General features: G+C 48.7%; 1 long non-coding RNA gene across 2 annotated transcripts; it reads left to right on the top strand.

Moving 5' to 3' along the window:
- The first annotated feature begins 1324 nt into the window (after nt 1-1324).
- On the top strand, nt 1325-13888 carry LOC118550985 (uncharacterized). Of its 2 annotated transcripts, XR_013448316.1 has the most exons (5): nt 1325-1652; nt 2634-2881; nt 3232-3334; nt 3436-3494; nt 11753-13888. It is a non-coding gene; the product is annotated as an uncharacterized LOC118550985 (long non-coding RNA). The 2 variants fall into 2 exon arrangements; XR_013448315.1 differs by having other exon boundaries at nt 3232-3494.
- Nucleotides 13889-23699: the final 9811 nt, after the last annotated feature.

Genomic DNA, 23699 nt, shown 5'->3' with positions numbered 1-23699 from the left:
GTTGCGCTGCTCAGCACACGACTGAAAGTGGCACTGGGACATTCCTGTTCTTAAAAGGCTGTGGCCACCAGGCATCCCCCCCCTCCTCCCTCCCACCCACCCCCGCCCCCACCCCTCCCAGCCGCCAGCCCCTCAGCACCTTATCTTCCACCCGGCTGCCTGCACAGCTCCCGCCACCACGATGCCCCAGGGGCTCCCAATCCTCACGTGACACCCAGCAGTGGGGGCACTTGGGCCTCCCAGCCCCGCCTTCTCCCCCCCACTGGCTACCAGGCTGTCTCTGCCGGACCAGACCCAAAAAGAGGCCTCAGAACAAAGGGGCCTTTTATTTAATGAAGCAGGATTTACTCTCTTGAGAAGGAAGCTGTGGTTATAAATAACAATGGTCCCCTTCTGGACTCCTCCAGGTGCATCGGAAATTCAAATTTCAGAACAAGCTGACAGCCAAGAGAGTCCTCCCCGTGTCAGGACCTGCCTAAACACCCTCAAAGTTCACAGTGAAGGACACAGCCACTTTTCCAGAACCTGGGGAGGTAAAATCAAGCTGCATTAGAAAGACACTGTCCTTCTAGAGTTTTCTAAAATGCTGTCCTTCAAACCGATGCCTCTGGAGGCCTTCACAGGTTCCTCTGCCTGGCTCGCAGGTTCTCTGCCTCTGAGGCTCAAAAGCTTCAGAGACTCCTTTCAGGAGCCTGTTGTGGGTGGTTTTCAGAGCTGAAGGAGAAGAGGGGGAGATCCCCTGCCATACTTTTGCAGAAGTCCCAGCATCCCCCCCCACCAGTGTTCCTAGAATCATCTCAGGACCAGGATAGCTCAGAAGGGAAACCCAGTCCCCGCTCCAGCTCATGAGGAGGCAGCCAGAGTCCCACCCTAGCCCCCATGCACCCCCACCCAAACTCCCAGGGATGGACCCAGACCCAAGCCTTGTCTGTCGCCTGTCCACGCTCAGGGTTCGCTAAGATAAGAAGTACCCCTTTTCCCCAGCAGGGGGGCTCAGCCTCATTGTCCTCCCTCACACTATGCCACAAGATGACTCTTCTGCCCTGGGCCCTCTGTGCAGGGGTGGGGGTGGGGGTTTGGCCACAGGCCTGACAGAGGGGAATTGGGGTGGAGGGAGCTGCTCGTTCTGGTTGCCTCAGAGGCAGCTGGGGGGAGGGGGATGTAGGAGAGGAGGAAGGGACAGGAGCTGGCTGGCCCTACATGGAGTAAAGGACCCATGAGAACACAGGAACCCCAGGGTCAGGTGGCGCGGGGCTTTTAGGAACAGAATGTCTCTTGAGCTACTTTCCGTGGTGTGCTTGTCATCAGTAAGTCACACAACAGCTTGTACCCATGACTGCTCCGGGAGCCGAGGAAAATATTCTCATCCCTTTTCTCTCATTTGGGTCAATTCCAGGGTAGAAATAAAGGCAACGGCTGCAAGAAATCAGAAGCAGGACAGTGGCCATGAGAACATCCGCCCTGAGGACCGGCAGAAATCTCCAGGAGGCCTTTGCACGGCCACGGCCACAGGGTTTGCACACACCTGTCTCAGTCTCCAGGGGCCGAGACGGCAGGTGGACACTGGGTTACATCCTGGGGGCCCACACAGATCCTTCTCTGTGCCGAGATTCTCCAAGTGTGGTCCCCGGACCAGCAGCATCTGGAAACTGGTGAGAATGCAAATTCCTGACCCCCCCTCATGCCTACCTCATCAAGCCTGGGGGGTGGGGCCCAGAAATCTGAGTTTTAACTAACGCTCCGCTCCGGCGGATTCTGACGCACCTGGAGTTTGAGAAGCGGTCAAAGATAACGGAAGCCCGATTTCATTCAGGCGTTCTGTAACCAGGGTGTTCTCATTCCTCTCTGCCAGTTAGTCTTTGAGGGGCAGGTGTGGGACCCCGTTCTGCTTGATGAGACAGAAGGGGGCTCTGGAAAAACCACCATCCCTCATAAAACCAGAAAGACATCTGAGAAAGCTTGCTCTGCCCTTTCGATTTTGGATGCTGTCAGAGGCCATGTAGAGGGGGTACTTAGGGCTTAAAAGTGGGGGCTCCGCAGTCAGGCTGTGGGCGTGTGTCCTTGGGTAGACGGCAAAGGGAAGAAAGGAGAAAATTATAATAGTAATAGTTGCTGCCATTTACCAACGGCTTTCCACAGGCCAGGTGCTGTCCTAAGCACGTAGCACATTTCACCTCATTAACAGTTCTAGGACACAGATTTCATTGTGCCCATTTTATAGATGAAGAAACAGAGGCACAGAGAGGTTTAAATAACTTGGAGGGACGCCTGGGTGGCTCGGTCAGTTTAGCGGCTGCCTTCGGCCCAGGTCATGATCCCAGGGTACTGGGATCGAGTCCCGCATCGGGCTCCTTGCTCAGCGGGGAGCCTGCTTCTCCCTCTCTCTCCCTCTGCTAGTGCTCTCTCTGTCAAATAAATAAAATCTTTAGAAATAAATAAATAAATAAATAATTTGAATTCAGGATTCAGACTCAGGCCACCAGGTCTCGGCATTGGAGATCTTGGCCTTTGGCTAAGTGCAACAAGAAGCTTTTGAAAGATTGTAAGCAGGGGTGGCAGTTCTGATTTGCCTTTTAAAAATCACGGAAAAGAAAAAAAAGTCACAGAAACACTTTGTTCATAAAATTCTCCAGGTGGCCGAGGATGAGCTGGAGGCACTTGCCTGTCTGCTCCTCAGCCTCTTTCTCTTGTCTCTGAAACTTCGCCCCCCACCATGAGGAAAGCCGGAGGCTCGAGTGACTGTTTGGGACCAGGCTGACTCAGAGGCTGATGGGGCTGGGAGGACCACAGATCCCTCTGGGGAAGAAAACAAACAGCACCCAGATCACCATGATACTCGTTAAAAAGAAGAATGGAAAGATGATCTTTGGAGAGTGGGATTGTAGGTGACTTTTTTTTTAATCTGAATTTTTACACTTTCTACCAGTTGATAATGTATTACTTCCTATTTAAAAGGAAGTTTTATTTTTATTATGTATAAAAAGAAGGAAGAGGGGCCAGAACTCAGTCCTCTCCGGCTGGTTGGCTTCCGCTGGTACCGATTTTAGCCAAAATAGTCATAATGATGGCTGGACCCTGGGAGACTGTTGATAGCATGCTGGCCCCTTTCTCGGTGCTTTATATGATGTGTATTAACTCATTTAATCCTTACTAGCCTGGCCAAGGTCAGGAAGCAGAGGAGTGTCAGGCTGGAGTCCAGCCTCTCAACTCTGTACTATGTTGCTTTTCTAGAAATTGTTTCCAGGTGCCCTGTGGATGAAAGGCCCGTCCTTCCCTCCCTCCCTCGCTCCACAGTAAAAATGGCCTCTGTTCTGTGCTGTGCAGGATCACTCAGGTCAGGGGCTGGGGAACCGGGGGAGGAGACAGAGAAGATGGTCAGGAGTATCCAGCAGTGGTTGGAATCCTCAGAAGCCCACACAGAACTCATTCTTGCAGGGGTCTGTCCACAGAACCAGCAGCCTCGCCCCCAAGCTCCTGGGACATCCGTGATACGTGTGAGTAGAGAAGGGTGGCTCTTCGAGGCTGTAGACATCTGAGCATTATGATGAAAAATTTGTGGCTTCAAATCCTAGCTCTGCCACATACATACCAGGCGTGAGACCTTTGGCAAGTACCCTCCCTTTGTGAGGCTCAGTGCCTTCTTTGGTAAAATGAACATCTATACCAGAAAAGGCATGATATTAGTAAAGCTCTTAGCACAGTGCCTGGCACATGGTGAACACTTATTCAAATGATGGTTATTATTTTTCAACAAGTATTTACTGACCATCTACTTTGTGCCCAGCACTGTGCCCACAGCAAATTTCCCTGGAGGTGCTGGAGTCCAGCAATTGCTCCAGGTTCCAAATACCCACAGACAAAACACTTCAGCAGAAAGAAGAAGCCAGAGCTAGAAACCCCTAAACATGTCCACAGAGCACAAGATGGGGTTTGAGCAAAACTTTAGTCTTAGGGGGCACCCCGGCTGACACGTGGTTTAGAGACGTCAAGAAGACATGTACACTTTCTTCCTGGCTGGCAGAGGTCTGACTTTTCAAGGTTTTGGGGGGTGATGTACCCTGGTCTGGGGAGAAGGAGGGTGTGGTAAACTGTGGTCTTAGCTAAGCACATATGGTTCTCCTATTCCCTTTTGCTGGCACTGAACTCACTCAGAGTCAGTCAGGGAGTAAGCAGGCAAGGCTAATCTCTCAATCTGTGTGGTTTGGGGTGGGTGTGTGACAACCAAGGAATAGTAGGACCTACCTCACAGGATTGTTGGAAGAATTCAACTCATGGTTACATGAGAAGTGCTTAGAATGGTGACAGGCATTCAGTACGTATACAATTGATGTTAGCTGATTTTATCTTTCACTTCCACCACCCTCTCCCTCTGTTTCAGCTCCTTTGGACACTCTTTCTGTGCCTTAAACCACCATTTACCAACACTCAAATAAATATCTACATTTTCTCTCCTCCCTTCTAGCACATCTAGCCTTATGACCAGTGGAATGTAAGTAGAAGTGGTATGCACAACTTTCAGGAACTACCCTTAAGTGGAAAGATTGTGCCTTTCTTCTCCTCTTTCCTCTTTCCTGCTAGATGAAACATAGGCATGATGGCTGGAGCTGGAGCAGCTATTTTGGACCATCAGGCAAAAGCCAAATGTGGAGGATTTTGGAGCAAAAATCTAGGTCCTTAATGATTGTGGTACCACCATACCATCTTGGACTTACATTTCCAGACATTCACATGACAGAAGTTTAAGTAAACTTCTGTCTTATTTAGACCCCCTTTTTAATTTTTTTTAAAGATTTTATTTATTTTTTTAAGTAAAGTCTACAGTCTACACCCAACGTGGGGCTTGAACTCATGACCCCGAGATCAAGGGTCGCACCAGCCAAGTTCCCCAAGACCCCTGTTATTTTGGATATCCATCACTCCTAACTGAAATGATTCCAAACTCACACAGGAACAGAACTGGGGTTTGGACCCAAGCTTGCCTGACCCCGAGGCACTCCACAAACATAGATGGCAGAATACCTGAATCAGAATCAGAGGGTGGGGAGCTTGGGTACAATACAGGGTTCCAAGTCCCACTTCAGTCCTGCTGATTTAGGCTCTCTAGAGTTGGGGCCTGGGCAATTCTATTTTAAGCAAGCTGCTCACCCAGAGGCTTCTGACATACGCTCAGGTGGGAACACACCCTATCATTCTGCTTCTTCTTGCAAGTCTTAAGAAAATCAGGAGTCCATTCTGAACCTTTGGGTGGAAGTAAAGGCAGGTAGAACTCAGGGGCCTAACACAACGGGCTTCTGGGGAGGAGGGGGCTTGAGAGGAGGGGTCAAGAGTCTGGCCTTCCGGGAATCCGCATCCCCCCCCCCCAGGCAGATGGTGTGCAGGTCTCTCCCTGGAAGCAGCTGTGTCCCCTAGAGTCTTGGATGGTGGGGGGGGGGGGGCGGGCAGCTGCTCTTACACATGGCAGTTGCTCCAAAGCTGGAGTCCTCTGAAACCCGAGTGTCTATGGCATATTGAGAGCTCTCATGGAGCCTGGGACAAGCCCCAGGAGGCAAATCTCAGCTCAGGAGCCAGGATTTTAGTGCAAAGCGGTGCCCTCTTCGGCAAGCCACTATTCTCCTTCTGAGAAACAGCTCAGGCCTTTCATAAGCTGTTGGGGCCCCGGGGGAGACTGAAAGCCTGACACGAGGCACCTGGGGACCATGTGATGAGAGCTGAGTGCTGTCTGACCTTGCCACAAAGTCAGGTGCGCCCAGCAGCATCTGTCGTCAAGGGGAGAAGGCACACATGGGAGAAGGGCTGGGCCCAGGCACGTCCTGAAGCCTGGGTGAGCCGCTGAGCAGGCATCTCATTCCGCAGGGTCCCTTCCCGGGCTTCCAGCCACCCCTCCCTTCCCTCACACCTCAGCCGCAGGTCCCACGACCAGTTGCCCAAAGATCGAACGCTCGCTTGAGCCTGGGCCAAGCAGAGAGCTCGGGGGACCCGGGCAGCAATACTCAGTGAAGGCTGGGGCTCACAGGCAGAGTGCCAGTGGGCACGGGGTCCCTGTGTGAGGCTGAAGACACCATGGGGCAGAGGGACCCTGTTCCCCTGCCATGTTCTCCCTTTCCAAAGGCGAGTATGAGAATGACCTTGGGGGCGATGGAGTGAGGGGAATGAACGCTAAGCAATGGGTACTTAAGTGTCAGCTATCTGGGAAAGTGATGGCTTGGAAGCCGGGGGATGGGTGGGGGGCGGGCGGGGGGTGGAGGGGGAGCCTGTGCCCCCCCCATCCCACAGGAGGTTGAGCTCGGGCACAGCCCCTCCGTCAGGGACAGGGAGCCAGCGGTCCCGGCTTGCTAGTTGCCAGGCAACCCAGGATGAGCCTTCGAGGTCATTTCTCAGACAATTCTGAGCTCTCTCCACAGCCTGTTAACAGATGGTTCCGCAGGCAACCAGCCCCAGCCAGAAATCGATCGCTGCAGCACTGGTGCCCGTTGCCGGCCACGCCAGGGACGGGAAGCCCTTCCAGAACTCCCAGTACTACAGCTTGTTGTCCATTTGGCACGGACGGAGAGGCGGCCTGAGGTCAGGCTCTGTGTCAGCTCTGGGTGGGGGCCAGGGGTTGGGCCCGGTGGGCAGGGCCTTGGAAGGAGAGACATCGGAGGATGGGCCATGAGCAGGTCCTCTGGGGTCAGAACGGGCCCAGGTGGCGAGAGAGCGCTTGTCCCGAGTGACTGTCCTCCAAAGAACTCCCCTCGAAAGGAAACTCTTAGGGGCGCCTGGGTGGCTCAGTCGGTTAAGCGTCTGCCTTCGGCTCATGTCATGATCCCGGGGTCCTGGGATCGAGTCCCACATCGGGCTCCTGGCTTAGCGGGGAGTCTGCTTCTCCCTCTGACCCTCCCCCCTCTCCCCTCTCATGCTGTTTCTCACTCTTCTCTCTCTCTCTCTCTCTCAAATAAATAAATAAATAAATAAAATCTTAAAAAAAAAAAAAAGGAAGGAAGGAAGCTCTTAATCCCATCTTCCCTTCTCTGTTTTTGGGACTTGAAAAAATTCAAGATCTCTCAGCCTCAGCTGGGCCTTACCTTTGATACTGCTAATTGCAATGAGACGTATATTTTAGGACAAGAGCTACAAACCATTCACAGGCTTTTTCCTGTCCCATTATTCTGATCTAGGATAATGCTGAGCAACATTTGCCTATTATCCCCTGGGGACAGAACTGGGCAGAGCTGGGTTGTGACTCCTCCCCATTTGAGGCAGCTTCAGAGGTGACATCCCAGCATGACTTTCTTCCCTTATTTGAGGCACAAAGAGCTTCAACTTTCTAATAGAAATGTTAAACAGCAAGCCAGCATTTTTTTTTTTTTTTCCAGGACAAGGACAAATTCCCGTAAGAATTTTGCAAACATCACATGTTCTTTTCCCCTTGATGCAATATGTATAATTTATCTTCTGCTATAACTTGCTTAAAGTCACAGTTTGTTAATCCCATCTGCTTCCCAAGAAGAGGACAAACTGTTACACGGCGATGTCCTGAGTTCTGCGTCTCCCATGAGCCACAGCTGGTCAAAAACCTAGTCGATGGAGGGACAGCAGTTTGCCCACTGGCAGCAGATCCTTATTGCAGGACTGGGTTTGCTGTCGCACCCTCCTCTGCTCTCTCTGCACCTCCATTCACAAACTCACTGAATGCCCCTCGCTGACATTATCTAACACAGCTTGTCTCCCACGAAGTTCATGTTTCTGTGAGGACCAAAGACGTGCACCAATAGGCCAGTGCCCGGGGGATGCAGTGGTCTTTCCTTGTGCCCATCACCCGGGACTAGGTGGCCGTAAAGCATGGTGGAAGTTTCTACTGCTGTGGCGTGAGCTGAGAGACAGCACCTTGTGGGGCCCGCCAGTCTGCAGGTTGTGGAGTGTGCGCTGAGCTAGTAACAACTCGGGGTGCTAGCTCTCCTGGAGTCAGATATGTGGGGCTGGGAGCCAGTTGGGGGAGGTCGGAGTGGTCCATACTTAGTACCCAGGGGAAGAACCGGGTCTATCAAGAGATGCACAAGTGGGGGCGCCTGGGTGGCTTAGTGGGTTAAGCAGCAGGCTCTTGGTTTCAGCTCAGGTCATGATCTCAGGGTCCTGGGATCAGCCCTGCGTCGTCATGCCTGGGGCTCCGTGCTCAGTGGGGAGTCTGCTTGGAGATTTTTCTCTCTCTCTCCCTCTGTCCCTCCCTCTGCTCGTGCATGTGCTCTCTCTTTCTCAAATAAATAAGTAAATCTTTTTTTTTTTTTTTAAGATTTTATTTATTTGGGAGAGAGACAGAGAGCACAAGCTGGGGGGAGAAGCAGAGGGAGAAAGAGAAGCAGGCTCCCCGCTGAGCAGGGAGCCCCATGCGGGGCTCCATCCCAGGACCCTGGGATCATAACCTGAGGCGAAGGCAGACGTTTAACCAACTGAGCCACCCGGGTGCCCCTAAATAAATAAATCTTAAAAAAAAAAAGAGAGAGAGATGCAAAAGTGATTCCTCTGAAGTGGAAGCTGAGACTGTCACCGGCCACTGAGAAAAGGATCATAAAGTGGGTTTTGGTGTTGGCTAGGGGGTTGTCCTTGACTATGAAAAGGAGATGGAGGCCGCTATTAAACAGAGATAGGGAGGAATCTGGAGAGGGCCCGAGGTGGGGTGGGGCCATCTGGGGCACCACCTTCCTCCAGACCCAGCGGTAAAGTAAGTGGAGGATTTTCACCCTCCTTGGGTGAGTTATGAATGGATCCTCCAGCTTCGATGCTGGCTATGGGCAAAAGGAAGGTGAAGCAGATAGAGCCAGAGAGAAACCCTGCCCTTAGAGGACCAATAGGATCAGAAGCCTGTTGGTGGGTCCTCTGGAGGGTGGTGGGGGCTAGACTGGGACAGTTAGAGTAACCCCTGACCCCGAGTCCTCCCAGCCTTTCCTCCCTCCCTCTCCAGCCCCTGGGGCCAGCTCTCTTCCTGGAGGGAAGGACAGCGGCCACTGGCCCTCGAGAATAGTTTGGTCTGGGTTTCTCCCTCCCCACAACACCTTTTGGAAGCGGTCCGTAGGGTCCATAGCAGTAGGTCGGAGTTTGGGTCTGGCGTGACTTGTATATAACTTAAGTTGCTAAGTTTGTCATAATCGTTACATAGCATTAGATTACTAGTTATGGAACTATTCAGATATCTTTTTTTTTTATTCAGTTTTGGAAAGTTTTCTAGAAATTTGTCCATATTGCCTAAATTTTCAAATATATTGGCTTAAAGTTTGTCATAATATCTGCTTTCTGTTTAGAAAAACTTGATTGTGAAATATAACTCATGTACAGGGGCGCCTGGGTGGCTCAGTCGTTAAGCGTCTGCCTTTGGCTCAGGTCATGATCCCAGGGTCCTGGGATCGAGTCCCACATCGGGACTTCCCTGCTCAGCGGGAAGCCTGCTTCTCCCTCTCCCACTCCCCCTGCTTGTGTTCCTTCTCTCGCTGTGTCTCTGTCTGTCAAATAAATAAATAAAATCTTTAAAAAAAAAGAAACATAACTCATGTACAGAAAGGTGCACAAAATATAATTGCAGGATATAACGTATAGTTATAAAGCAAACATCCATGTAATCACCACCCAAGTCAAGAAATTATTGCCAGCCCCACCAGAATCCACAAGCACCCCTTTACAATCACATCCCCTCCTTTCCTCTCAAGGGTAATCATTCCTGCATTTTTATGGTAATCTCTGGCTAGTGTTATAGTTGTATCGTTCTTTATAGTTTATCCATCCATATGGGATACAGTTTGGACTTTTTCTTTTTTTTAAGATTTAATTTATTTATTTGACAGAGAGAGACACAGCGAGAGAGGGAACACAAGCAGGGGGAGTGGGAGAGGGAGAAGCAGGCTCCCCGCCGAGCAGGGAGCCCGAGGCGGGGCTTGATCCCAGGACCCTGGGATCATGACCTGAGCCGAAGGCAGACGCTTAACGACTGAGCCACCCAGGCGTCCTTGGACTTTTTCTCTTTTTGATCTTTCCGTAGATGGAATAATTCCCCGCATATCTTTTCTGTTTTGCTTCTTTTGCTCAGCATTAGGTTTATAACATTAATCTATGTTGTTGTGAGGTTTTAGTTTGTTTATTTTCATTGCTGTTTAGTATTCCATGGTGGAATTATAACAACATTTATTTATCCACTTTACTATTGATAGGCATTTTGATTGTTTTCAGTTCGGGGCTACATAAATCATTCTTCTCTGAACATTTTTGCGCATGTCTCCTGGGATATAGTGCATGCACTTCTTAGGGCATTTTCCCAGTAGTCATGTTGCTGGGTCACAGGGTATGAGTGTTTACACCACTGTACTGGAAAATGCCACACTTTCCCCAAAGTAGTGAGGCTAACATTCACCAACTCTGAGAGTTCCTGTTGTACCATATCCTTGTCACTCTTGGTCTTGCCAGATTTTTAAATTTTACCCAACGGCCTTGCATATGATACTTCATTATAGTTTTTGCACTTTCCTGATTTTTTTATGCAGTTAAGGACTTTTCCATATATTTATTGGCCATTTGGATTTCCTTTTTTTGGTGAAGTGTATATTGAATTTCTTTGCCCATGTTTCTATTGGGTGGGTTTGTCTTCTTCTTGTTGATTTCTGGAGTTCTTTAGATATTCCAGATAAGATTCCATCAGCTGTTGTATATGTTCAAGTATTACTCCACTGCATGGCTTGTCTTTTTATTATCTTTATGGAATTTCTAAATTTTTACATAATTAAATGTATCTATCTTTTCCTTTATGGTCACTCACAGTAGCTTGTTCCCTTGCTTGCGTGGTTAACAGTGCACATTAAAAAAAAGATTTTATTTATTTATTTGAGAAAGAGAGAAAATGAGCAGGGAGAGAGGGGCAGAAGGAGAGGGAGGAGCAGACTCCCCACTGAGTGCAGAGCCTGACCATGATTCCGGGCAACATGCGGGGCTGGATCCAAGGACCCCGAGATCATGACCTGAGCCGAAGTCAGATGCTTAACTAAGCCATCCAGGCACCCCAACAGTTCACGTTTTTTAAAACATAATTTGTTGAAATTCTTGAGGCTTAGGATGATGGTGCATTCCTCCAGAGGGCATTTGCATTTGCTTCTAGCAGGTGCTAGGGGCTTTAGAAGCTCAGGATCATTTTAAACTAAATTTACAGTCTGAATATTTGTAGACTGCAGTAGGTGATGTGAATTCGGCATGCAGTTCTGCATAAGGTACGGCTCCAGGATGCAGCTCCTCGGGGATGGGATTTCCTCTCCTGCTCTCTGTGACCCTGTGGCGGTCTCCTCGCAGTCCCCTGGGGGTACAGGGGCAGTTTCTTCTGGTTCACCCTTGCACTGAGAGTGTGGCCCTTTGGGGTCTCGTATAAGATTCTCGTTCTTGGTTAGATCCTGGGTTTTGTGAGACCAAACAAATCCAAAGTCCCTGTGTATCCAGTGGGCAAATGACCTCCAGAGCTTGGCTTCCATCTCTCACTTCACTTAGATTTTGCCTGGTTATTCATTATCAGCTTGTCTGCTCTTTTCAGGAAGATGTTTTGAGGAAGATGCTTGCCAGAAACTTCATTCCCAAAGACTTATGTAAAATTGGTAAACTAATTATAGTACATAAAAATTGGCTATAACAGGTAATGTTCAAATAAGGGGAATTATTAAATTATGATTTCACCTATGACAATCACCATGTTTGTTTTCTAAAATACCCGCTATGTCCACCAAAACCTCTTCTCTCCTTCTTTGGCATTTAGTACAGTTATCTAGCTGCCCAGGTAGCAGCTGCATTTCCCCCGTGTGGCTGAGGGAGCCTTTATCATGGGCAACTGTCGACAGATGTGAACAGAAGTGATGTGCGGCACCTCTGAACACACACCTTGAAATTTCAGCTGCTTTCTCTTTCATGTCCGTTACCCTCCCTCGGGGCTGACCGTGGACCCTGTTTTGACAATGAAGATGAAGACAACACCTTGGGGGATGTCAGAGCAACAAGACGGAAGGGACCTGGTCACTGAACGGCTGCAGGGAGCACAGTGGCCCCAACAATCTGGACCACTTATCTCAGGATTGTTACGTGAAAAAAAAAATCCTGTTAAGTCTGTGTATTTGGCGATATCTTTGTTACAGCACGTTAGCCTTCTCTTAATGATACACGCCTGCTTAATAATGCTTGCGTCACACAGAGGTGTCTAAGTCACTAAGCTCAGTTCCCATTACCTTCCTTCAAATTTATTTCTCTTTGGATCTCTTCTAGATTCCGTGTTTCATTATTATAATCACGTCCCTGCAAATATGAACTCCTTAGCCCCTCTTTCACTTCGTCTTGCTTACTTGGCAAAAGCCATCTTGGTCTCTGTGCTCAAATTTCTACGAGGCTGACTGGTTTCCTATTCTCAAACATCCAATGAACCCAACATGGAAAATTCTACTGTTTTTCTAATAAGAACGAATTCCTTCTTCTCCACTCTCTTGAGATGATTATTGCATTCCTTTTCCTTTTTCCTCAGATTCCCTACCTCCTTTCCTAGATAGATTCTCATTGGCCAACCTTGCCTCACTCTTTACTCAGACAATTAAAGCCCTCTCTCACACCGACACAGTTTCATCTTCCACCAACTATGTATGCAAACCCACCTGCTTGGGCACGCTCCGGACAAGCTGCCCCTGCTTCTCCCCAGGGCGTTTGACTCTGAATCTTTGCCCCTTTTACTTTCTCAAAGTGTTTCCTTCCCTACTGGGTCATTTCCCAGCAGCGTAGGACCATCTCTAATATCTCCCATCTTCCCCAATAAAACAAAACAGACATCTGTATTGGTTTTCTATTCCACACACCCACACACATCCCCAAACTCAGTGGCTTAGAACAACACAGACTGTGCCACAGTTTCGGTGGGTCAGAAGTCCAGCATGCTTTCGTTGGGCCCTCTGCCCAGAAGTCCAGCATGCTTTCGTTGGGCTCTCTGCCCAGGGTCTCACCAGGCTGAAAACAAAGTGTTGGGCAAGGCTGTGATCTCTTCTGAGGCTCGGGCTCCTCTTCCAGGCTCACTAGTTGGTGGCAGGATTCAGCTCCTTGCAGTAGTAGGGCTGAGGTGCCCACTTTCTTCTGTCACCTGCGAGTCATTCTCGGCTCCTAGCAGCCACCAGCTGTTCTCTGCCATGTGGCCCTCTTCACAGCATGGCAGTTTGCTTCTTCAAGGCCAGGAGTAGAATCTCTTTCTTTTAAGGACTCACCTGATTAGGTCAGGCCCACCAGGATACTCTGCCTTACGATTAACTCCAAGTCAACCAATTAGGGACTTTAATTGTATCTGCAAAATCCTTCACCTTTGCCATATAATGTAACCTAATCACAGGTGTGATGTTCTATAATAGTTTCTGCCCACACTCAAGGGGAGGGGATTATACAAGGCATGAGCACCAGGAGGCAGGAATCTCGGGGGTCATCTTAGAATTCTGCCTATCACAGAAGCCCTTGACTTTTACCTCCTGCAGTTACTGCCTCAATCCCCTCTCCCTAACACGACGAACTTAAAAGTGCAGTCTAGACTCGATGTGTCCCATCCACTCCTCAACCCCCTCCAATCTGGCTTCATTTATTGAGATTTCCCTTGTCAGGCTACTGGTTTCCATCTTGCCAAATCCAATAAGCATTTCCTTTTGAATTTTTTCTTTCTTTTACTTTTTTTATTATGGAAAATTTCAAACGTAAGTAAAATAGAACAATACAATGAATGTCCATGAACTCAAACACTCATCTCCAACAGACATCGGTGTGTGGTTGGTGTTCTATCTCTGCCCTACCACTTCTTTCTCTTCTATTCTTCTGGTCATTTTAAATCAAATCCAAGTTATTTATACCATTAGTAAATAAATCAGTACTTCAGTATGGATTTCTAAGACAATGACTTTTTTTTTTAAAGATTTTATTTTTAAGTAAGCTCTACACCCAACATGGGGCTCGAACTCACAACTCCAAGATCAAGGCTTGCATGCTCCACCGACTGAGCCAGCCAGGTGCTCCTAAGACAATGACTTTTATTTTATTTAATTAATTAATTTATTTATATATTTATTTAGAGAGAGTGAGTGGGGAGGGGCAGAGGGAGGGGAGAGAGAGAATCCCAAGCAGGCTCCATGATCCCTGAGATCATGACCTGAGCCAAAATCAAGAGTCAGAGACTTAACCAACTGAGCCACCCAGGTGCCCCAACAATGACTTTTAAAATATGAGCCCAGTAGCATTGTCAATACGAAAATAACAATAATTCCTCAATGTTACCTAATACATCATCACATTTCCCTCCACAAATGTCTTTTTGCAGCAGGTTTGTTTGAATCAAGATCAAAACAAGAGCCATTCACTGTATTTTTTTTCATTCATTGTATTTGGTTGATATAGTCCTTACATTTCATTTAACCTACAATAATCCTCTTTTTACTTTTTAGTTTTAGTTTTTAGTTTTTGGTCTTGCCACTTATTTTTTGAAGACGTGTGCTCATTGTTCCAGAATTCCCCACCTTCTGGATTTGGCTGCTTGAATCCCGGTGGTGGTGTCACAGGTTCTTCTGCCCGATGGGCAGATAATAGAAAAGGTTCTATTATCATCAGACTCACGGTCCCAGCCGCATTCAACGCTGCTGCCCATTTTCTCCTCCTTGAGATATTCTCTTTTTGATGATACCATGTGCTCCTGACCTTCCTTCCAAGTCTCTGGCCCGTCCTCTTCAGTCTTGCACAGTTTACTCTCTTCCACCCAAACTGGAAACACTAGTGGTTCCTCGGGCCCCTGGCGGTGGGCCCTCGGCCCTTCTCTACCCACCCACTCTCCCTAGGTTAGTTCATCTGGTTCTGTGGCTTTTAATGCCATGTAGATACTGTAAGACACACACCATTTCATCTCTAGCCCAGCCCCTCCTGAGCTCCAGATCATCTCTGTGAAGACTTACTTGATAGGTCTGCTCAGCTCTCCCACCAGCATCTCAAGCTCAGCCCGTGAACAGCAGCCCCCCCCCCCCCCCCCAGCCACTGGAGCCTGGATGCTGGAGTTTTCCTTGATTCCTGCCTTACTCTCACGTCTTCTATGCGGCCCATCAGGGTCTGTCATTAGTCCTCTAAATGACACACGTCCACATCAGCACTGTCTGCACCTTAGTCCCAGCCACTGTCACCTTGACCTGGGACGCTGGTCCAGTCTCCTTACTTTCTTCTTCCACTCCAGACCCCCTTCAATCAATTCTCCACATGGCCCCAAGTCATCCTTTCAAAGCACACATCAGATAATGTAACTACCCTGCCTAAATCATGGGACTTGAAATAGAATAGAATAGAAATAGAATCACTCCCTGCTCTCCTGTGCTTCTCTCCCTTCTCTCCAGCCACAAAAGGCCTTCTCTTGGGTCCTCAGAAATGTCAGAGTCCTGCCCATCTCTCCGATCGAACAGTCTCCGTATGACTCATCACAGCTGGTGCCTTCTTTCCCTTCAGCTGCAGCTTACACGGGACCCCCTCAGAGAGCCTTTCGGGTCCCCCTGGATCTGAAGGACTCCTCCCATTATTCTCTTTGTCTCCTTCAGTGCACTGAGCACACATACATGGATGTGTGCGCATGTCTCGTGTCCATCTGCTCCACCAGACCACGGTCTGTCTCACCTTTGCAAGAGTGGTGAGCTTTCGTACGACTGGGCCGACAGCTACGCGGCCAGGCTCCCAGAACCCTCCCCAGCAGCAGCAGAACGCTGGGTGCTGCAGAGATTAACTAGGCAGAATGTGAACTCCAGGGCCGGTGGCAAGATGTTTTAATGTCACTTTTAAAACACGGACATAAAATGTATACATAGTAATATGCACGGATCCTAAGTGACAACACTCTGATCAAGCTAAGGAATATTTCTCTCACCCCAGAAATTCCCTCTTGCCCCCTTTCAGTCAACCCCCGGACTCACAGCAACCACTGCTGGTAGCTGCATTTTCTTTTTTAAGATTTACAAAAATATTTTTAGTAATCTCTACACCCATTGTGGGGCTTGAACTCTTTACAACCCTGAGATCAAGAGTCGCATGCCCCACCCACTAAGGCTGCCAGGCGCCCTGGTGGCTGGATTTGCAGACGCTGTCCAGGCAAGGTCGGTGGACTGTTTTTATAACATCCCAGCCAGTCCCCATGTCTTGACACCACTATTTTCGGCAGTGAGGCCCATTTCTAATACCAGTGTGCTAACTGGTACAGCCTCTGGGCTTGATGGGAAATAAAAGAAGCTAAGCTCTGGTGGTGGCCAGGACGAGAGAATTGCCCTGCTGGGCACTGGGGCCGAGGACCTTCACCCTCACCCCTCTCGGTGTGAATTCCCTCAGAGCAACTGTCTGCTCCCGGAGCTGAGCTTAAACTAACAGACATCTAACATCACACAGTTGGTGCTCAAATTCAGACGCTATAGCAGAGAAGGACCAGCAGAACAGGCCAGGCACCGGGGCTATTTGTGGGCTGGCCTGCGGGCCGGAATGGCCAGCCAGTGGGCCCCGGACGGGTGGTCTGCTGGAGCCGAGAGTCTGGTTGACGTCCTGTGGGCCACACGGCCAGTCCAGCAGGCATAGACCGCATTCGAGCACAATCTTCTCTCACCACCTGCCACCTCGTTTCGGAGCCACCTCTGACCCACCCTTCCCCCTTTCCTGATGCAGGGTCATCTCAGGGGCTTCTCTGGGACGTGGAAGGAGAAACAGTTCCAGAGATGCATGATCAAGGCTGCCTGTTTCTCTCTCTCTCTGCAGCCCCCAGACTTTCCACCTTCCAGGAGTCCAGCGATTCCTGCTCCTGGGTTCAATTCTTGTGGGTCCCCCTTCCTGAAGTCCCTCTCCATTCTTCCCCTGAGCACACAGTTCGGCCTGTAGTGGGTCCTCAAAAAATGTTCCCTGATGGAAAGTTGCTTTCCTGGCTCTCACATGATCCTTTTATTGAGCTTATGATGTGGGTAGAAATTAGGAAGACTCTGTGACAGATGGGGAAATGAAGCTGAGGGTGGGTGTCTACCCCACCAGCCTGCTGGTGCTTCCAGGACAGGGGTCTGTGCCCTCCCTTCACACCAACACACACACACACACACACACACTCACGCAAGCCTGCACACTCTGGGCCTACCTGCTGAATTGCATGGGGGCAGCTAAGCCTTGGTATCTCTGTAAAATGGGGCATCGTGTCAGATGCTCACTCTACAGCCTCACTCTTCACCTTTCTCCATTCTGCACTGGTCAGTGGAAGCTGACTATCCCAAGGCCACAGCTCTCACCAGGTTCTGGAACCTTCTCTTGTTCCCCAGGTGGCAAAGGCTTCTTGCTGCTGCTAGCCCTGAGTGCTACCAGCCTTTCTTGGCCCCTTCAACTCTGCCCACCACTTTGTAAAAGTCTCTTCCTCAAACCCTTTTCAATTACCCCCTTTAAATATGCGATCTGTTTCCATCCAGGGCCCTGATGGCTACAAGAATTGATACCAGAATGGCCCTGGGAAACAGATCCTTGGTGCTGACATCTGAAATTGGGTGGCTGCCACATCTTGACTGGCGCTTGAGCAGCCTCCTTGACAGGGGTAATGGGCATCGGCAATCTGCGGTTCCCCCCGCCACATCACAGCCGCTGACTCTAGGGCCAGTGGTGGCAAGAGATGGACGGGGAAGATGTTGGGAGATCAAGTAGCTCTGGCACTTGGTCACCATGGTGACAATAGTGATTACAGACTGGAGTGGCCTTCTGACTCTCCATCTGATGGCCCTAGGAAACGTACACAAAGGAAAAAAACAGATTGAAAGCCTTAAACTGGGCTACGCTGGGGGAAAAATTTCTCATATTTGCCTGGAGGCAATGAGAGGTGATGGGGTGCGTTCTGAGGAAAATCAACATCCCTTGTGAGGCAACCTCCCCCAAATGAAGTCACTGAATGACTTTTATGCTAGGAAAGGCTGGTTTCCTCAGACCGAAAGCAGGGCATTCTGCCCTCACCAACAGGGAAGATTCAGGGTGTGTTGGGTTCTCCTTAGCAGAAGATACTTGGGGGTGGCACATTTCACTGGCTCTGCAACCCTGGGACTTTGACAGTGAGGGCCTGGGCTTGGTCCTCCGCCTGCACTGTCACTACCAGAGAGCAGATTCCTTCAGGGTCACCCTGGGGGCTTCCTGAACTTCCTCTCTTGCATGGAGTCATGAGTTCAAGGCTTTCAATCTATTCTTAGCCCCAGTGGGTCCAAGGAACCACAGACCGACCCTGTGTCTGTAAATTAACTGGAAGAATCCCCCCACTAGTTTCCTGACTCAACAAGGCTCTGAGGGATGGAAAGGCCAAATGGAAGCCCCTGAACTGCAATGTCACCACCATCAAAGGAGCCAACCAAAGGCAATACTGTATTCCTCAGGGAATTTCAGAAATTAGTGCCGCCATCAAAGATCTGAACTATGCAGAGATTATCATTCCTCTCAAGCCTCAGTTTACCTCACTTATTTGGCTGATGCTAAAACCTGTTGGGTCTTGGGGAATGGCTCTAGATTAGGTAGGATGCCAATTGCAGCTGTGGTTCTACACATGGATTTTTTTACTGGAACAAGTCAACACAGCTCCTAGTCTGATGTACATCTTTGACCCAAGGCGCGTTCTTTTCTATTCCACTAAGTAAAGATCATCGGAAATCATCTGCCTTTGTATAGCAGAGACAGCAGTACGTCTTCCCTCTACTACTTCAGGGTTTTGTCTATTCTGCGGGTTTCTGTTGTAACATGGTCCAAAGTGACAACCATCATCTTGATATAGTTCAGAACACTATGCTGGTTCATTATATTGATGAGATTTTGGTAATTCGGCCTAGTGAGCAGTAGATTGGGAGCACTTTAGATTCTTGGTAGAACATACGTATGCCAACGGGTGATAAATCGCACAAAAATTCAGAGGCACGTCATGTCAGTGAACTTCCTAGGCAATCTGGTGGTCTGGGGCATGTCAAGATATCTCCTATAAAACAAAAGACAAGTTGCTGAACCTTATACTGTCCCCTGCAAAGAAAGAGGCAAAATGTTTGATGGGGTTCTAGATTTTCGAGGCAACATATATCCCACTGGGCTGTGCTATTCTACCCATTTACTGAGAAACCTGGAAGACTGCACATTTCGAGTGAGGCCTACAGCAACATAAGACCGCAGAGCAAGCTGCCCTGGAAGTGGCAGTTGGAAGTGACAATGGCGAAAAAGATGCTGTGTAGACAAGCTCCAACAGGAAAGTTGCAGGACAGTTACAGACCCTTAGGGTTTTAGGTTAATTCATATTCTCTTCTGCCAATAACTATTCTCCATTTAAAAACAGCTCCTGGGGGCACCTGGGTGGCTCAGTCGTTAAGTGGCTGCCTTGGGCTCAGGTCATGATCCCAGGGTCCTGGGATGGAGCCCCCCATCGGGCTCCCTGCTCAGAGGGAAGCCTGCTTCTCCCTCTCCCACTCCCCCTGCTTGTGTTCCCTCTCTCGCTGTGTCTCTAATAAATAAAATCTTTAAAAAAAAATAAAAAAATAAAAACAGCTCCTGGCTCACAACTGGACATGGTGGAGACTGGAGGCCTGACTGTGGACACCAAGTGACCCATGCCACCAAAACTGGATATTATCTGATCCCGCTAATCATAAAATTGGACATGCATGGTAGCATTCTATTATTAAATGGCATATATGAAATCAGGTCTGAGCAAGTCCAGAAGGCACAGGGAAATTGCATGAGCAGGTGGTTCAAATTCCCATGGTACCTCCTCTTATTGCTTCACTGCTTCTCCCTCAAGTTGGGGGAGAAAACACAGACACGATTTCCAAGTGAGTCTGCGTGGTATGTAAGCACCAGCCACAAGTGGACAGCTGCTGCATTAAAGCCACACTCAGGGTGTCTCTACGAGACATCGATGAAGGGATAAAGCTCTCAGAGCATCAGGGTAGAACTTCGGGTTATATCGGCTGTCCATTCTGCGTGGAAGGAGAGATGGCGATCAGTGGCGAACAAGTTTGCTGGCTGGTCAGAAACCCGAAAATGACAAGACTGGGAGATTGGCAGTGAGGTCTAAGGGAGAAATATATGGATGGACTTCTTGAAATGGGCACAGGTGGTGAAGCTATTTCTGACCCACACAAATGCCCTGCGAGAGCATCCATTATGAAGAAGGCTGTCAATAATCAGGCGGACGAGACCCATTCTGTAGATGTCAACTTCTTTTCCCAGCTACCTTGGTTCTTGCTCCATGGGCCCACATACAGAGTGGCCATGGTGGCAGGGATGGGGGCTATTCATAGTAAGGTAGGCAGAATAATGACATCCCAAAGATGTTCTAATTCTTGGAATCTGTGAATACATTTTATATGGCAAAGGTGAATTAAGGTAGCAGATAGAATTAAGGTTGCTGAACAGCTGACTGTAAAACTAGGGAGAGTATCCTGCATTATCTGGATGGGCCCAATGTAATCACAAGGGTCTTTAAATGTGGAAGGAGGAGGTAGTCTGTGTCAGGGTGGTATGATGTGGGAAAGGATTGGCCATGACCAGTTTTGAAGATGGAAGGAGGGCACCTGCTAAGGAATGCAGGTAGCCTCTAGAAGCAAGAAAAATAGATTCTCCTCTAGAGACTTCAGAAAGGAATGCATCTTCGCTGACACCTTGGTTTCAGCCCAGTAAGGCTTATGTCAAGCTTCTGACTTCCAGAACTGTAAGGTAATAAATTTGTGTTGTTTGAAGTTATTAAATGTGTGGTAATTTATTACAGCAGCTATAGAAAACTAATGCACATAGGCTCAACGTATTTCCCTCACCTAATCTGATGGGCAATTGGCACTGCTGAGCGCCCTGGCTGCCCACAGCAAAGACCAAGCTGAGTTTCCTATGTGGCACCATTCCCTGGGTCAATGGTTCTCAAAGTGTAAACTAGGAACCCCTGGGGGTTCCCCAATAGTCTTTTAGGAGTTCTGTGAGGTCTACCTTCTGTGAAATCTACCTTCATATTACTACTAAGGCATTCTTTGTCTATTTCATTGTCATTCTTTCATCAGTGTATATAGGAATTTTCCAGAGGGCTGACATACGTACAACAGACTAAATGCTGAAGCAGAGTTGAGAATCTAGCTGTCTTGCATTAAGCCAAATATCTTTCGAGATTGGCAAAAATGTTGAGTAATGCTGCTCTCCTCACAGTTGTTTTGAAAGTTATTTTTCATTCAAAACTTTACATTTGTATTAACATGTGATAGATGTATTCATTTTAAATGACTATTTTAAAGCTTAATTTCTCGGGGACACCTGGCTGGCTCAGTCAGTTAAGCGTCTGCCTTCGGCTCAGGTCACGATCCCAGGGTCCTGGGACCAAATCCTGCATTGGGCTCCTTGCTTAGCGGGGAGCCTGCTTCTCCCTCTGCCAGCCACTCCCCTTGCTTACACGCTCTCTCTCTGACAAATAAATTTTAAAAAATCTTTAAAGCTTAATTTCTCATCCAGCAAAATAAATATAACCACCACAAAGGCCCTTTATAATTTTTAAGAGTATAATTTTTCAATAATTTTTAAGAATGTGAAGGATTTCTGAGACCAAAACCTTGAGAACCATTGTTCTAGGGGGACCATCTACCTACCCATTGGTGGGTCGATTACATTAACCCCTTCTTTTATGAAGGGAAAAGTTACTTACTAGCTCATGGTAATAAACATATATTTCTGATACGCACTTCCCTTCCCTGCCTGCAAGGCTTCAGCCAGCACCATCGTCTCTGGACTTTCCAGAATGCCTTATTCATCACTATGCTATCCCACACATTGCCTAACTTCATTCTATGGTGAGGGGCATACAGCAATGATCTTAATGCATTGGACTTACGATGTGCCCTGTCGCTCAGAAGCAGTTGAACAGATAGAATAGTGTTACAGCACCAGCTGGGAGATACTACTGTGCAATGTGAGGTGGACGGGCAGGATGCAGTCCATGCTTTTAATCAGTGGTCAATATCTGGTTCCACCTCTCATACCCAGAACGCAGAGGCCCAGGGACCGAGTGGTAGGGATGGGAGTGGCTCCTCTCAATATTATTCCAAATAACCTCCTGGGGGAATTTTTGCTTTCCATCCTCTCAACTTTGTGTTCAGTGGGCCTGGAGTACTTATGCCCAAAGGAGGAATACTTCCTCCAGGGAACACATATGTGCTTCCTTTAAATTGGAAGTAGGGTCTTCCCTTAGGCCATTTTGAGCTCTGTATGTTACTTAACCTAAAGTCAGAGAGGGGGTCAACTGTACCAGATAGTGTGATTAATCTAGATTACTAGAAGGAAAATGGGGGATGGGCAGGAAGCAACATCTGGAATCCAGAAGATTTACTGGGTGCCTCTTGGATCTCCCATGTCCAATAATGACCGTCAACAGGAAACTTGGCAACCCAACGAACCTAAGACCAAGAAGAAAACCTGAATTGCACAGGAATAAAGGCTTAGGACAACCCACCAGGTAAAGAGCCCAACCAGCCAGAGAGCTGGCAGCTGGTAAGAGGGGCATAGAAGGGGGTGGAAGGAGGATGCCATCGAGTGCTGAACTAAGCATTGTGACCAGCTGCAGAAGGGGTTCCTTGGTGGGTTTCTGTTGTTTTCTGCACCCCACCCCCCATCTTACTGAAAGAGCCTGGTGATGACATTTTAAGTTAAAGGGTATGACTGAAGGACGACAAGAATGTGGTGTCTGACAAGGAGGTGGTGGCTGATGAGACTGGTTTTCCTGTTGGGGATGAGCTTTCCTTCCATTTTTAAAAAAACTGAGCTGAAAGGCACATAACCTAAAATGAGCCATGTTGAAGTGAACCATCCAGGGCACTTTGTACCTTCAAAATGTTGTGCGCCCATCACCACAAACTATTTTCAAAACTTTTCATCACCCCAAGCAGAAATTCTGGAATCATTAAGCAATAGGGACATGAGTTTTTCATCTGAAGGATGGGTGGGTGGTGTAGGGGCAAAAGGAACAGCCCTGCTCAGATATCCTGTCCCCTAAATCCACTCTCCCCTTGCTCCATTTACTGCAAGGCTGACCTCTGTGGGCCAAACTCAGTGAAGTCATTTGGAGGCCTTCCTTTCTGGCTTTCAGATGGGTTTGGCCAAGGGGAGGCACCAGTAGGGCAGCTCCCCTCCTCTTGCTCTTCAGGTGGAGGGGTTATAACAGCTTCACTGTGGTGTGAGCCCCCTGGGCCCCATGCCTGCTAGGTTCCCTTCACCCTGCCCACACCTCTGTAAAGAATCCTTTAGTTGAAGGCTCTTCCATATTGCTTTGAGTGTACCATCTTTTCTTGTTGGGGCACTGGCTGATACAGGAATGGATGCTATGGTCCTTCCCGACAGGCCTTTTGGCACTGACCACTCCAGACTCCCGGTCTGAGCAAAAGAGACGCTTTCCCCGGGCAGCCCAGGTTCCAGGGGTGCCCGGGGTGTGTGCCAAAGCCCCACTGCCCTCTGGTGGTCAGCTCCTGGAAATGCACCTCAGGGATCCAACCTCCACTGAACTGAGCCCACTGGACCCGGCACTGCGCTGACCCTTACACACCTGAGCACTTTCATCCACGCTTTACAGGTGACAGAACCTTCCCGTTGCCCTTCCTATAAACCAAAATCTAACCGAGGACCGCTAGGTCCTATCTTTGCCTCCCTTCCTGTCGCCCTCTGACCCAGCC

This window comes from Halichoerus grypus, chromosome 5, assembly GCF_964656455.1.
Source record: "Halichoerus grypus chromosome 5, mHalGry1.hap1.1, whole genome shotgun sequence".
Lineage (NCBI taxonomy): Eukaryota > Metazoa > Chordata > Mammalia > Carnivora > Phocidae > Halichoerus > Halichoerus grypus.
The sequence above is the reverse complement of the archived record's forward strand: the minus strand, read 5'-3'. Positions and strand labels throughout refer to the sequence as shown.